This window comes from Strigops habroptila, chromosome 12 (genome assembly GCF_004027225.2).
Source record: "Strigops habroptila isolate Jane chromosome 12, bStrHab1.2.pri, whole genome shotgun sequence".
Lineage (NCBI taxonomy): Eukaryota > Metazoa > Chordata > Aves > Psittaciformes > Psittacidae > Strigops > Strigops habroptila.
The window spans coordinates 19,482,536-19,498,277 of record NC_044288.2 but is presented as its reverse complement, the minus strand read 5'-3'; positions in this window follow the sequence as shown (position 1 = coordinate 19,498,277).

Here is a 15,742-nt window from a genome sequence, read left to right as displayed (position 1 = left end):
TGGCTATTTCATTCTTTTAATAGCTTTACTATTGGCTGTCCCAATGCATTAATTTACAATGAAGCTAAACTGAATTAGTCATATCTATAAAAGCTCTTCAGCGTTGCACTTGTTATACTAAACTGAAGTATTTCCAGCTGGTATGGCAGCTTGTGAGTCTTTTTCTGGCAAAAATGTCATGTAATTTACCATTAGGCACAAAATAAAGAGTTACTTCCAATTTGTTTTACAGGTCTTCCTACACCAGTGATAAGGGCAGTTGCTCAGGGAAGCTGGGAAAGTTTATCAGTTGCTGCTGATATAGTTTACCATACAAGACACCATTGCTGCACCAATTTGACATGGTAAATGGAATGATCATCAGGTAGCCTTTTATGCAATGGGGTCCAGTTCAGGCATATTATTATTATAACAAAGTAAAAATAAATGGCCATCATCTCTCCTTCCACTCAGTCTTGGTCTGTCTAGAAAGCCAGAAAATTCATTGAGGCTTCATTTTCCTGTTTCGACTATTGAATATTAGCATCCATTTTTCCCTTCTTATCTTTGTTGATTATGAGGAGAGTAAGAGCATACTTGAACATGAAGAGCTTCTCTTGTGAATCAGCTACAATGGTACTTAGAGTTAATTTTTTTCTAGCTTCTTAACAAATAGTGGCTTCGATTTCAAAGTAATTTGTTTCAGATGCTTGGACCGTAACTTCAAAAGAAAAAGCAGGAAATTTTGGGTAACTGAGCTAAGCTGAGGTCTATTTATGGGAAGGTGAAACAATTGTTGGGTAAGGGCTACTTAAACATAAAAGTGGAAAAATCAGGCTAGTGAGAGCAGCTATTTCAAGCAGTATGTGCGTACTTCTCACAAAGTTATGTATTAATACTCTTGATTCCTATCAGACCTACCAAACCCAGCATTTGTTAGTTTTTCCAGGTATTAACCTCTGTGAAAGTGGATGCTACATATGGAACTAAAGATTAAAATTGAAATTACTCTTACCTAGAAACCACATTTTGTGTCGCGTTTACCAAAATGTCTCTTAGAAATGATTGGCTTGCCTATCCCAATATCAAACACAACATTTGGGTTTACATTCACCACTTGATATGGCATTTCTTCATATGACCATTCATCTATTTATACTCTTATTTTATTCTACTGGCCTCAGAATTAACAATGATATGTTAGTTTTGATGCCCTAATTCCAAAGTGTAAATTTAATGAGTTTTCAGCAACCAATGAGGTGTCACTAGCCACATGAATGAAGAGTCCAAAATTTTTGTTCCAAAAAAAAGTCTCCATCCTTTTCTATGTTAAATCATATCCTGGGATATGTTAACAGGAGTTCGTTTAGTTGGGGTTTTTTTTATACATTTTGGTAAACAATTAAACATAGCCCTAGTGATGTAAGTGATTTCTTACAGATGATTTTTTCTATTCTCAAGAGTTGCATATAAAATCAGTGAATCCAAGCATCCATGTCTATTGGTTTGAATCATCCCCCTTTAAACTGAGATGCATAAGCTGAGTCTTTTGATTCAGCAGGGTTAATGAATAAAATCCACAGTGATCCACACTGTAGGGAGTGATCTTGGGAACTCTATGATCTCAGGCCAGGATTTTTTTCTAACAAAATTCCTCAAATTCATTTTTTATTTTAAGTATATTAAGTACTTATTGTTGTGTACACATTGTTGCGCTAAGGACATTAGAAGTTACAAGCTTTGATAAAACACAGAGCATTGCACAGTTTCAAACAGACTAGAAGGTATACAGTCCTTAAATTTTATGACAAAGAATATTTAGAACTCAGTGATTATTTTCCTTCACAAAATCTTTCACTGATTCAAAATTGGATAAAATAAGTTCTTCCCGTCAAAGAATTTCTGACAGTCAACTAAAAAATAGCAAAAGATATCTACTTTAAAAGCAAAATCCGAATTTAGTTATCTTAGGAAAATAAAACCTAGAGATGGTGGAGTACTAGGGCCTAAGTTGTGATGTGACCTAATAGGAAGCACAATAAATAATTGTATATAAATGCAAATTTGCTCTAGAGAGCCAGTGAACCATTTTCACTACAGAAGTACAACATTTTTCCCTGAGGATTCTCAAGCAAGAAGTTCCTCCCACCCTTTTGCGTTATGTACAGTAAAACCCTGGTTATTATACTGACTGGATTAAGTATTTCCATAGTGTGCAGTTATCAAATACAATTTTAATTATATAAATTGCATATATTCTTTTATTGTTGAGGAAGAGGTCCTTAAGTATCTGTACAGAAATCTGGATTTTCCTGGCTTTTCAGGTACTTACTTAAATTACAATTCCTAATTTGTTCTAAATATGTAATACATCATATATTATTTAATTTATCATCGTTGATGATTGCAGTAGGCTTTTGCAAAAATGACCCACAGATTGTTAAATTTGTTTAGTTCTTGGGATTGACTACATTTTTTCCAAGAAATGTTGGCATTGTTTAGGGTTCTTGATGAGGAAACTGCCCTGTTCTAGTTTCCAGAGTCCTTCACTTTCCATGTGAGTAGTGTGGCTTTTAAAACCCACAGCTGCTGTGGTAAGTGCTACAGTATAAAGGAGCCATTGCAGGGTGCAGGAAAGTAGTATAGGGAAAGCCGAAGATTTCTGCTTTTTGTTACTAAGAAACTATGAGATGATTCCACAGAAATTATCTCTTTTTGAAGTGTAGCCTTCCAAATAACAAATGACAAAATATGTCTGTCCAACTGAATCTTAACCCAATTGAACATAGATTTCTCTAATGAAATCTGAAATTAAAGAATACAGTGTCCTGACAAGTTGGAAGTGACAGAATGCAGGTCCTGCTGTTGTTGCTGCCTTAATTACTCAGGGTTAGCGATGACTACATTACACCCCCATATGACTTTCTCAAAAACAGATCAAATAAATGAAAGGAATAATTTAATTCTTTGACTTGATTCTGAAGACTTTTCTTCTCCCTCAACTCCAGGGTATGCGTGTGTGCAGTTTGATCCTAGCAACTCAGGTGCACTTTAATATATTAGCAGATGAAATGCAGGCATCTGAAAACAATATCCAAGCTGGTGTGTTTGGATTTTTTACACTGTTAACCTCTCAATTTACATACATATATCAAGCCACAACTCGGTCCCAAAGCTAAATTTATTACTGTATACAAAGCATTGTGTTAAATCCTAATTTCTCAGAAATCTCAGATATTGAGTACTGTTGGTGCCTACAGCATTTTATAAAATAGGAAACGTATGCTGTATGCAAAAGCTTACTGCAAGGTGTTTCCATTGACTTATACTCTTGTCTAAACACTTGAGGATGAAAAGGATCTGCATCACCAATTGCTCTCCTTGTCATCTGGAATGATTTATACCTTATCAGTGCTTTCCATTGTTTCCAGGTAATTTCTCTAAAGCAGACAAACACAGTGAGCTATAATAAAAGCTTTGAGAAGTATATGTATGAAAATGAAAAGGTATCTTTTCTCCCAGCTAAGTGACAACAATTACATGCAGCTCAGGTTGTTTCAGCGAACATGACAAAAGAAAGGATCCACTTGGGCAAAGGGAATATTTCTGTAGTTGTAAAATAGCTAGATCCCTTTTTTCAGCAGAAATCTGTTCTTGCGCCTACTGAAAATACTGAACATGATACTGAACAAAAAAGTGAGGTTATTAACCTTCCTTTTCATCCTCCTAGTGGTTTGAAAATCTTTCAAATATTTCAAGCATACAGTAAAAGATAAGTTCATGTGGTGCTACCTGCATTTCTGACTCGTATGAAATGAAAAATTTCCACTTGAAGTATAGCTCAGAAGTGAGAACCCCTGGGATTTCCCCCATTTTTTCTTACTATGTGGTAAAATTGTCAGTTTGATGTCGGTCTCTCCTAACTCCTTTTTTTTTTTTTTTTCTTTCCTGGATCATCAATATTCTCCAAAAAATCGCAGGCTTTGGAACATAATCACAGCATGCTGATTCAGTTCACACGCAGTGTAGTCAAGATACCCTTATAACTGTTGCTAACTCAAAGTGATCGTACTATTAGAATCTTTGTCCATATCCATCTTTAAGAACAAACAATAGGCATATAAGAAGTTAGGGGTCTTTTCAAATCATGCACCATGTTAGTTATCAGGAATGATGTTGTACTTCAGATATTGCACAGGGATTCCTAAGGCCAGGGATTCTAGGCTCTTCCATGTGCTTGCTGTGCTTTATTCAATTTCTTTTAATGGCGTTTTGAAGACAGCTAAGGATGGTTCATAGTAACACTAACTGTTTCAATCTATACTACTTGTTTTTCCAGTTGTCATTATCAGCACATTTTATGGCAAGAGGCAAAATTACTAAGATAATGATGTATCATTGTAATAGAGAAGTAGTCCAGATGTAAATTATGTTCTCAAAACATTATTGATTAGAAATGTGTTTAGCAAATATATAATCTGAATGCATACACTTAACTTCTCTAACTTTGTAAACCTCATTGACAAATTCAGTCAAAGGATAGGCATATCAGAATTTAAAGAGGCAAATCTCAGATTTTATTATTACAGACATGTAAGAAAAAAATCCTTAGATTTGCTGTTTCTTAAGTATTCTATACATGCTGAAAACTATAATCACATGTATATTCTGAAACTTAATTTACTAAAATAGTTCACATCAAAACCAAATCGTAGCCCAGAAAAATGTTTTATATACAAAATGAAAAGCATATTTCTTGTATTTATGTGGGATCCCCTCTGTGAAGAGATAATACAAGAACTTCTGAAACTGTTAGTTTTCAGGAATCTGTGACCACTAGTGCAAGAGCTGTACCCTTATACTCTTGAATGATGTGCTTTGTTTTACCTTCATTTTTACAGATATGTGGATAATAACACAACTAATATTTGTTCAAATATTAGAAAGTCACCAAGAAGAAAGTCAGCACTTCAAAAACATTTTACAATAGTATTTAGATTAATGTCCACCAACATATATTATTGTTTTCTATATGCTTTTTTTCTGAACTTACTTCAAGGTTCAGCCTTCCGGTATTAGATATACATTATCTTTTCCTGCACACTATGTCTCCACTGTTGTCTCCTTTATTTCCATACTTTTTATTATCTTACTATGTATAACTAAGTCTAAATAAGGACGTTAAGCCCAAAACTTTTCTTATCAGTAAACATTTTCTTTCCTATAAAATTGATTCATAGTCTGAATTTAACATAGCTACATCTTTTCCAGGTATTGAGCAGGCTTTTGTGTACATATAACAGATCCAGCATTCCATCAGGAATCAGGTCTAAATATCTTACATATTTTTTAAGAGGTTGCTTTTGAAAATGTAAGGATAGGGATTATATCCTGGCACCATTAAGTACTTTGGAAGTAAGATTTCATTCTTCTCTTTCAACCCTACGGAATACCTTTTCTTTGCCATTCATATATTAATCAAGTTACTGCCATGAAATCAGACCTACATAAAGAAAGCACATTATGACCAGCTAGTATTATATTTATGTATACAATATTGAATTCTTGCTCTTTAATTGGGCCATAAGCTCATTTTCTACAGATGATCTGAATTCAAATGGGTCAATTGTCATAATAGAGATATGATAAGCACGGTTAATACCTGAAAATTTCAGTTCTCAGCAGAGCTATAGGCTTCTTTCTTCCACTTTTACAACATAAATCATTTCTGTTATCCACGTGTGATGAGTATTAAATGATCTATGGAGGAAATCAAATTAACAGACTTATTTTATTATTTGAATGACTGCAGGGAATTATGGTCACTCACTTGATTGAAAGACGTATATGGCAAAATAATAAAATATGAAAATTGGATAATAAATCATTTCAATCAGGTTTGGAAGTTGTAAACATAGAGAAGCTAAAAAGCTAGCACATTGACTAATGGAGCCATGAATTTCCTACTCCTTGAGGGCTTATTTCTGACTTCTACTGAACCCATGCAATTGCAAACATCATGTTGTTCTATGAAAATACATCTATACATTGAGAAATGTAACTTTATTTTTTCCTTTGGGCATTCAACTTGAATTATAAAAGGATGTCAAATTAGAGTGCTCTCAGTTTTTTTGACAAAAATCTTACCCTACCCAGTTATTTCCTAAAAGAAATTATTCCTTAGAGAAAATAACTCAGCCAGTGTTGTTTTGACTTCATGGCAAGTGTGCAGATTTACTTTCTAAGGAAAGATAGTGCCTCTGTCTGATCTGTAGTACATAAAAGGTAACATTCTGTTTTTTCTCATCATGACACATTCCTAGATCAAGATCAGACATTATTTTCTGAACATGCTTAATCCTCTGACTCTATTCATTTGATGTATATTATATAAATATTGTATAATACATAATGGAAATGATATGGTAATTGGGCAAACTTTAAAATTATTGGCATGTCATCTGCTTTACCTAAAATATAATTAATTTCATATTTTTGCTTGGTTTGTGGGTTGTAATCTCTGCTTTGTGCCTTTTTATTTAGCAGTTTATTTTCCTTCCACTCAAATTATATGTTCTTTTTTAATTTGTTTTTCCACAGCCTGAAGAAAACTCAAAATAAAATGGCAAAATATTATTAGAATTGTCAGTTTGAATCAAAGTTTCCATTCCCCAAAAGCATCTTAAAAGTGAACTTAGTTTTTCTTACTGAGCTCACTTTTTCCAGATAACACAGGAAAGAGGTTGTTGGCTTCTTTTTCTGTTCATAATAATAATGGATTACAAGAAGCCCAAAGCGAAGTACCAAACTATTTTATACTAACTTGACCTATACTGGTGACAGGTCAAGAATGACAAATCCCATCACATCAGTGACGTTGAACAAATAAGGTCTTACCCAACCCACTGGAAAGTGCTTAAGGATGCCATATGTTAGAACAAGATGTTTATTGCCTGGTGATCATCAGTGGGCTGAAACTGCTTGTGAGCCTTAATTTTATCAGGTTGTTTATTTTTTTCCAGGAACAACAGTGCCTACTAGAAGCACGTTCTTAATGTGTTTTCTGAAAAGGATTGTCTTGTCCTTTTTCCAGTCAGGAGGCTTAATCCAATGAGCTAAGCATACGCCTGGGAACTGAAGAAGAGGTATTTGCTACTCACTCTGACTTGCATTACAGTTGTAGAAAGAACATATACTTCCTTATGTTTCCTTTTTTTCTTGTTTGAGAAACAGACTATTACCTTACACGGTGTTTAACATTTTGTCTGATGAAAGCAATCTTAGTGGTGTAAGTATATGAAATAGAAATATTGTATACTTACCATTTTTCTGTCCTTTATAGACTGGACCTGAGACGGCCCATTTTGTTTCCTATGCATTTCCTATGACTTAATTTCTATGCCTGTGCCTTTATTTCCTACTGCCTAATATTAAGGTGGAAGTTGCATTTAGAAACGGAAAACAAACTATCCTTGTTGCACGAAAAGGCTACAGAATGTCTGGGAGAGAAAGCCTATGATAATGTATAAGCATGTTCTGAGGATGTCCATCAATGCCCTCATATTACCTAAGGCTTCTAACAGTTGCATCTTTGGCATGAAAATAGAGTCTATCCTTCCTGAATAATTATAATGGGAATATCATCATGTATAAGGCAATTTCTGTCAATTCACATACTCTTAAAGAAAGATGTTTGGCTCTCCAGCCATTCATAGTTTTATTTCTTTCATAATTTTTCATACCTTTCTGTTTTAGTTACAGCCCAAAATGATTGTGATTTTTTCAGACAACTGCCTGTGGCTCTTTCACAAGTAAGTGACCTGTAGTGTTTTATTATTATTTAGTCAATTCATTGTATAACAGCCAAGTACAGTTTGTGTTTACATCTCAAGAAAATACAGAACTTGTTACCCCAGAAGACCTAAGAGACCAAAACTAGACAAATGTCTTTGTGTTTCACTAATGAAAGACAGTAAAAATATTATCTTAAATAATTGTTTCATATGCTTTTTGATTCTTCAGTAATCATTATCTTGTAGTAGTTAGTACAAAACACACAAATAAGGACACAATCTATGTACAGAAACTATTGCCTTTTACAAGATAGAATATTTGAGACATCAAATCTAATAATGTTCCCGTTAGCTAAGGTGTAAAATACCATTTTCTGCATCTTGGAGGCAAAATTCAACAGGTACTCATACAAAAGCCAGATAGATAAAAATTCCTGACCGATACTGAAATTGTCAACTGATACTAAAAGAGAAGTAGCAACAGTGTCAAATGAAGGGAAGAGCAAAAGCATCATTTGATGCAGAGAAGGAAGGAGTGGATAGACAGACATAACGCCAGGACTGAAATGTGGGTCATATTTGGTATTTTATCATATTTGTGGGCATTTCTTTTAAAAAAGAAATCCTGTGATAAAGAGAATTAAATGACTGTCGAAAGTTGGTGTAAAGCAATTGTATCCAAATATGTCTGGGGGGAACAGTCACCCTCATATAATTCTATAGCAAGCAGCCTCAAGGTGTATGTTTCATGTTCTAAAGAGAAAATGACATGCCTCTTTTTGAAAAATCTAAATCAGTTAAACTCTATTTAACAAGCCTTTCTCTGACAACAAAACCGAATGTGGCATGTGGGATGCTCTGGTACTCCTGCTGAAGCTGAGAAATCACTTTAGAGCTGGAAGAGGAGCTGGTGGGTAATATGCACTGGAAGGTCAATTGCAGGTTGTTTAAGGCCTTACTACAAAACAGCATAAAACTTCAGACTTTTCAAGCTTAATTTGTCACTCTAGCAAGAGGAGAGAACTGCAATGTTCCTATTTTTGCACTTTGGGAAAGAGGAAGCTGGTTATTGACTGTTAGCCTCTTTTCCTTCCTTAGGCATTTTCTTCTTTTCTTTAGGTTGCATTTTGTTAAGACATTTTAGAGTACAACAGTATAGCTCACTGAGCCCTGGGACAGTTCAGTTTAATTTGGAGTGTTTCAATTGGGCATTCATTTTTGATCCTCAGAATGGAACTTTACCTTTTCTGCTTCCAATTACAGGTCGGAAGAAGAGTGTGATGCAAAGAAATCTAAATCCTCTCACTGTTTCCTTTCTCTTGCCTTCAGATATCCACCAGTAAAAAGTTTGGGGTTTGTAGCTTTAGGTAACAGTACTTTTTTTTTTTTTTCTCCAGTAAGTTTTTCTATCTACTATTAAGACATGTTTGTTATTCTTCCTTGTTTGTTAACAGGTTTATACGAGCTCTAGCTGCTAACATCCCTGACTTACCTTCAGTGCTAAGTTTATACAATAATTTCCCAGCAGGAAGCGAAGGAGAAGTCAGATAACCAAATCTTAGCCTTGTAAGGCTGTGCCACATGAGTTAAAACTAACTGGCTGATGACTACTTTAAAGAAAACTACGTAAAATGTAAAATGCACTGTGAACTGAATGAAACAGAGAACAGCAATAAACTCCTTCAGGTGGGGTTGGAAGTGTGCTGGGGAAGTTTTGTTTGAGTCATTCAGCTCCATACTACGTAGATGGCTAATATGTTTTATGACCTTGTCTCTGTTCACCTTTTGCAGATGAACAGCTTTCTCAGTATCTGTTAAACTGTTCTTACTATATTGCTTGTTCATGTTTCCTTTTTAAGCTTATTCAGCAGTTATTTTTCTTTTTTACTACTTCTTTTTCCTCCCTCAGAAGTGTTCTGCTCAAGGAGCTGGTAAGAAAAAAAGAAAAAACCCAAACCACAACCCACCACAAAAAAACCCAAAACCCACCACAACAAAACAATAAAAATAAAAACAAAAACCAAAAAACCCCAACCAAAACTGGTTTTTATCTTTTACTTTAATCTTCTTCTGTGCTTTTTTGCGCATTTGTTTTGTAGTTTTCACTTTTCCTCTCAAATCACAGTTCTCTGTTGTGATGCTGACCACTGTGGATACTGCATACAAGACCTTTTCTTTAAGAAAAGAAATACTACAAATCTTTTCGTCACGTGATAAGGGCCTGGAAATGAAATTACACTCTTCATAACACCTCATAATATGTATATGACATATTCAGTACTTTTTTAATGCCTTCTTTTCCCTTTGCCAAAGAAGTAGTTTTCAGAACTTGAGAAATCACTGATACTGAAGTTTCTAACTATTGCATTTCAGAACACCATAGTGGTCAGAAACATGCACTGTTCTCCTTTTGTTAAGGGGATCCATTTAATATGACCACTATGCCAATATTCTATTTCCCTCCAGTCTCCTTCATCAATAGTCTTCTATTTCCTTGTAACTCATAAGTGTGGATCCAACTTCTCAGTGGGACAAACTTGGCTCTTCTGGCACTCTATTCTCCCCCTTTAGTGAGCAAGATTCAGTAACTTAAAAGATCAAACCTTTACTGAGGGAGTTGAGACATTTGTTGTCTCATGAGCTGAGTATATGAAATTAACATTTGCTTTCATATACTTCATGTTGCAAGAACATGTTCAAATGCTAGAAAAATTAATTTTTTCAATATATATTGATCCTTTTTTAATCTCTTGAGCTTAAATATATGTATAAATATATGTAGATGTTGAGGCAAATATACTTTCTGTGTGTGTATATATATACACATACACTCTAACACATATACATGTATATATACACACACTTTAACAAATATCCCGTAGCCTTGTTTAAAAGGAATATAAATTAAAACCATCAACCTGTAAAGAGTTGTTTTATAGGACAGAAATAAATTATGCAGTTCATGAATGCATCATCAAGATACTGTTGCAAAATTTCTCTTGAAAAACTGAAATTAATCAGATATTTGACTATTTATTTTTAAATGTAAGGAAAAGGTGTAGGGTTTTTTAAGTGCCATCTGGGATTTTTGTTTATGTTCTCTAGCTATATCGTAATATTGAATCTGTAGAAAAAATTAGTTATTACATCAATATACAAAGGCTCTTGAAAGACATCACACAGGATAAAGGCTATAAAAGAGAGAAATAGAAAACCACATAAATATAATAATTTTGTCACTTCAGTCCAGCTTGGCTATTCTGTTAATATTCATCCATTCACAATAAATACCAACAAAACATCTTTCGTACTTTGTTTTCTGGTTATAAATTTTTGTGATCTTTTCATTTGTTATGAATGTTTCTGTTTCAGAACTGCTAGGTGGAGACTCCAAAGCTCTAGAGTCACAATGGAAAACCTGCGAAGCTGCTGTCCTATATTTCTGAGTGAAAAAACACCTACACACGCACTTGCATCACGTTCTACTGTCAGAACATACTATAACAGTGTCATTTTTAGTGTTATTTTCGCTTCACTGAATACCAAGAAGAAATATCCTTTTGTTCATTAGTTTTACTTTGAAAATCCAAACATGCTAGTTGGGGGTAATGATTCCAAAGCCTGCCTGGACCGTCTGTTTCAGTGCTTTGCAATCCTAGTTGTCTTCCCTGTCCAACCAGAAACCTTTGATTTTTATTTTTTCTTGTGTTGACAGTAAAACCAACTTATTTTTCTTCTTTTTTTTTCAGGTACTTGCTGTGTACATGAAGCTTTATACTGCACCTCTTCTCTCTAGATTAAACAGATCTGGTTCCTTCAAACCATTCTTATGTCTAATGTTTGCAGCTTACTTATTATTCTTATTGCATTCCTTGTATTTTCTCCGATTGGTCTACCTGTTGGTTAAATTGGGCACAGTCTGTAACTGAAATCTTACAAGTGCCACATAGAGTGAATTGATCACTTTACTTTTCCTATATCCCACAATGTTTACCTTTGTCAGAAGCACAACATTCTTAACTTTCCTTTAGTTGTGATCAAAAACCTGTTTTGAAGACATTGCTTATTGACAAATAGAGAACTTGCATTTATGCATGCCAGATTGCTTCCACTAATCTCATAATAATTTGTTCTAATCCTGCCTTCTGATATGTTTTTCAGCCTTCAAAAGGCGGTATTGTCTGGGAACTTAATAAATATACCCATTCATCATTCAGGTTGACATCATATATTAGGATAGGCTGAGGAAAAGAGCTCTGGATCAAAGTCATCTCATCATTGCAAGTAAATAGTCCAATTTTTCAAATGCCTAACTGCAAAAGTAATTAAAATAATTAATGGAATTTAATAACAATCCTTGGCTGATTAAATATTTGTAGAATAAAGTTCATAGAATCATAGAATCATAGAATCGTAAGGGTTGGAAAGGACCTTAAGATCATCTAGTTCCAACCCCCCTGCCACGGGCAGGGACACCTTGCCCTAAACCATGTGGCTCAAGGCTCTGTCCAACCTGGCCTTGAACACCGCCAGGGATGGAGCATCCACAACCTCCCTGGGCAACCCATTCCAGTGCTTCACCACCCTCACTGTAAAGAACTTCTTCCTTATATCTAATCTAAACTTCCTCTGTTTAAGTTTGAACCCATTACCCCTTGTCCTACCACTACAGTCCCTAAGGAAGAGTCCCTCCCCAGCATCCTTGTAGACCCCCTTCAGATACTGGAAGGCTGCTATGAGGTCACCACGCAGCCTTCTCTTCTCCAGGCTGAACAGCCCCAACTTTCTCAGCCTGTCTTCATATGGGAGGTGCTCCAGCCCTCTTATCATCCTCGTGGCCCTCCTCTGGACTCGCTCCAACAGCTCCATGTCCTTTTTATGTTGAGGACACCAGAACTGTACGCAGTACTCCAAGTGGGGTCTCACAAGAGCAGAGTAGAGGGGCAGGATCACCTCCTTCGACCTGCTGGTCACGCTTCTTTTGATGCAGCCCAGGATACGGTTGGCTTTCTGGGCTGCAAGCGCACACTGCCGGCTCATGTTAAGCTTCTCGTCAACCAACACCCCCAAGTCCTTTTCTGCAGGGCTGCTCTGAAACTCTTCTCTGCCCAGCCTGTAGCAGTGCCTGGGGTTGTCCCGACCCAGGTGTAGGACCTTGCACTTGGCTTGGTTAAACTTCATAAGGTTGGCATCGGCCCACCTCACAAGCGTGTCAAGGTCCCTCTGGATGGCATCCCTTCCCTCCAGCATATCAACCGAACCACACAGCTTGGTGTCATCGGCAAACTTGCTGAGGGCGCACTCAATCCCACTGTCCATGTCGCCGACAAAGATGTTGAACAGGACCGGTCCCAACACCGATCCCTGAGGGACACCACTCGTTACAGGTTTCCAACTGGACATCGAGCCATTTACCACAACTCTTTGCGTGCGGCCATCGAGCCAGTTTTTGATCCACCAAGTGGTCCATCTATCAAATTGATGTCTCTCCAATTTAGAGACAAGGATGTCATGTGGGACAGTGTCGAATGCTTTGCACAAGTCCAGGTAGATGACATCAACTGCTCTGCCGCTGTCCATCAGTTCCGTGGCTCCATCATAGAAGGCCACCAAATTGGTCAGGCAGGATTTCCCGTTAGTGAAGCCATGTTGGCTGTCACCAACCACCTCGTTGTTTTTCATGTGCCTTAGCATGTTTTCCAGGAGAAACTGTTCCAAGATTTTGCCAGGCACAGAGGTGAGACTGACTGGTCTGTAGTTCCCCGGGTCTTCCACCTTCCCCTTCTTGAAAATGGGGGTTATATTACCCTTCTTCCAGTCATCGGGAACTTCACCTGACTGCCAGGATTTTTCGAATATGATGGACAGTGGCTTAGCAACTTCATTCGCCAGCTCCTTCAGGACCCGTGGATGGATTTCATCAGGTCCCATGGACTTGTGCACGTTCAGGTTCTTAAGATGGTCTCGAACCTGATCCTCTCCTACAGTGGGCCTAAGGTCTTCGTTCTCACAGTCCCTGCATTTGCTTTCCAAGACTTGGGTTGTGTGGTCAGAGCATTTGCTGGTGAAGACTGAGGCAAAGAAGTCATTAAGAACCTCAGCCTTCTCCAAATCCATGGTAGCCAGTTCTCCTGATAGCTTCTGGAGAGGGCCTACGTTGTCCCTAGCCTGTCTTTTATTTGCTACGTATCTATAGAATCCTTTCCTGTTATCTTTTACATCCCTTGCCAAACTTAATTCTAGCTGGGCCTTAGCTTTCCTAACCTGGTCCCTAGCTTCTCGGGCAATGTTCCTGTATTCTTCCCAGGCCGCCTGTCCTTGCTTCCACCTTCTATAAGCTTCTTTTTTCCCTCTAAGTTTCCTCAGGAGCTCCTTGTCCATCCATGGAGGTCTCCTGGCCCTCCTGCTGCACTTTCTTCTAGTCGGGATGCAACACTCTTGAGCACGTAGCAGGTGATCCTTGAATACCGACCAGCAGTCTTGGGCCCCCCTGCCCTCTAGGGCTGTATCCCATGAAACCTTACTAAGGAGGCTCCTGAAGAGGCCAAAGTCTGCTTTCTTGAAGTCCAGGGCAGTGAGCTTGCTGCATGCTCTTCTCACCGTCCTGAGGATCTCAAACTCAACCATCTCGTGATCAGTAGAGCCAAGGCTGCCCTGGAGTGTTACATTTCCAACCAGTCCCTCCCTGTTGGTGAGCACAAGGTCCAGCATGGCACCTCTCCTCGTCGGCTCCTCTACTGCTTGAAAGAGGAAGTTGTCTTCCACACAATCGAGGAACCTCCTGGATTGCTTGTGCCGGGCCGTACCGTCCCTCCAACAGATGTCAGGATGGTTGAAGTCCCCCATGAGGACCAGGGCCTGCGAGCATGAGGCTGCTCCTATCTGTCTGTAGAGCGCTTCATCCACAGAGTCCTCTTGATCAGGCGGCCTGTAACAGATCCCCACCGTAATGTCCCCCGTTGCTGTTTTCCCTTTGATCCTGACCCACAAACACTCTGTTACCTCATCACCCATCCCCAGACAGAGTTCCATACTCTCTAGCCTATCACTGACATAGATAGCAACGCCCCCTTCCCGTCTGCCTGGCCTGTCTTTTCTAAACAGCCTGTAACCTTCCATTCCGACATTCCAGTCATAGGAGCCATCCCACCATGTTTCTGTGATACCAATGACATCATATTCCTGTAGCCTTGCACACATCTCTAATTCCTCTTGCTTGTTCCCCATACTACGGGCGTTTGTATAGAGGCACCTTAGCCGAGCTCCAAATGAAGCCGACTCAATGGCTGGGGCAGCTGGAACATCTCTACATCGCTCCAAGCACTTATTACAGGTGCTGGCAACTGACCAGGAATGTTGGGATGGATCAATGCTCCCCTCCCCCAACACATCTAGTTTAAAGCTTTCCTGACCAGCCTGGCAAGCCTCCTACCAAAACAGCTCTTCCCCTTCTTTGTCAGACCAGCTCCACCAGCCTCCAGTAGATCTGGCCTCCCAAATGGAGCCCCATGTTCTAAATAGCCAAACCCCTGACTATGGCACCAGCTTTCTAACCATTTATTAACCTGCCAGACACACCTAGCTTTTTTAAGGTCCTCCCCTTTGCCCTGGAGAATCGATGAAAAAACTATCTGAGCTCCAGAGCCCCTAACCACTTCTCCCAGGGCTCTGTAGTCCTTCTTAATGTCCTCCAGGCAACTGCTGTCTATATCTCTAGCACCCACATGGACCACTAGAAGGGGGTAATAGTCAGCAGGACTTACTAGAGCAGGCAGCCTCTCAGCAACATCCCTGATCCGAGACCCCGGCAGGCAACACACCTCCCTCGAGACTGGATCAGGCCGGCAGATAAGCGCCTCTGTGCCTTTCAAAGTAGAGTCCCCTACTACTATGACCCTCCGCTTCTTCCTGGAGGCACCAGTAGCGATCCTCTTTACTGGTGCATCAGCAGGGTGCTCATTAGGTGTGGT